This window comes from Lactuca sativa, chromosome 4 (genome assembly GCF_002870075.4).
Source record: "Lactuca sativa cultivar Salinas chromosome 4, Lsat_Salinas_v11, whole genome shotgun sequence".
Classification (NCBI taxonomy): Eukaryota; Viridiplantae; Streptophyta; class Magnoliopsida; order Asterales; family Asteraceae; genus Lactuca; species Lactuca sativa.
Genome location: NC_056626.2, coordinates 336,438,107 through 336,439,570, shown reverse-complemented (window position 1 = coordinate 336,439,570; position 1,464 = coordinate 336,438,107).

Below are 1,464 nucleotides of genomic sequence, written 5' to 3'. Positions count from 1 at the left end.
ACGGTTATCCGAGTGGGATGACTTTTCCAGTCATTTTTAGGATTCAGGGAGTTCGGTCATGATCGTTTGGTTTGGCAGAGGAGATATTAAGGAATGATTTCAAGGAGGAAATCTAATTCTAGTGGGGGAGAATTGTAGCATCTGGATTCAAAGTATTTCCATTTTGGTCCTTGGCTCAATTAAAGTTGCATATTTGGCCCTTTATGGCAAAAGTCCTACATTTCAGCTCGTATGCTGGGCATACATGAGGTACGTGCAACGTACATGAGCGAGCCATGGAACATAGGATGCATGCTAGTATGCGAGGCGTACATTTGGTATGCAGGGCATACTAGCTCAGCTCCTAAAACCTAAATTTTGGGGTTTGCTCCATATTTAATCCACCTTATGCCTCCCTTGGACATTTCTTATCAACCTCAACTCCTTTCAAACCCTATTCACAAGTCTACTCTTGTGTGTGGAGATTTTGAAGCTTGTTAGTGATCTTGGTGCTCTCTTGTATAAGAAGAAAAAGACTATTAAAGAAGGTGATGTTGCTTGCAAGCTTGTGGATCTAGAAACTACCTCACTTTGTGCATCTTTTGAAGGTATAAAGTTTATACCTTGATGTGTTTCCTTCTAGATCTCTCAAATGGGTTTTTATGAGCTTTTTGTCCCAAAGCTTGGACCTTTGTGAGTATGGGGTACTCCATATTATTTTGGCTGTCCTTTTACATGTATTGGAGTGCTTATATTCATAAAAATGGTTGCTTGATGGTCCCTTTCCAACCATGCAACAATTTGTTGGTGTTGAGTATGGACTACGTTAGGGTTTTAAGGTTCAAGCTCTTTCCAACTATGCAAAGGCTTAAAATTATGGACTTTATGGATTGAGACGTCCTATGGAGGTCAGATCTATGTTTGGATTTCATGTCTTAATGATTAAGACATTTTGAAGTGACTTTTGGGACCATACGACGTATGCCCAATGTACTTCTGGCTATGCCCAACGTAGCCAGTCCTGACCTCGACCCACTTGATCCCGTGAGTACGCCGCACGTCGGGGGAGAGTATCCCCAACATACGCGCTAGGCAGTTGACTCTTGACTTTTGGTCAAGATTTACGATTTGGACCATAGAAGGGGCAAAATGGTCTTTTTACCCTTAAGGGACATAGATGCGGGATTTAGACTATTAGGCCTTGGGCCTTCTTGGATTTGATCCTATAATGGGCTTTAGACACCATTTAGGAATTTGAGCGATTATAGGCTTTTAGGTGTCTTTAGGCAGGGCCCAGTTATGGTTTATGACCTGATTATTAATGATGATATTACCTAATGATATTTAGTGTGGAGGTTTCCAAGATCAGCAGTCTGAGCCTTTATCTGGTTGTTTCAGCAGTTTGAGCTGAGTGTTCTCCATGTGCTTGTGAGTCGAAGGCACCAATGTCGGCTCACTAAATTGGGTATGTAGGATGTAGTTGTC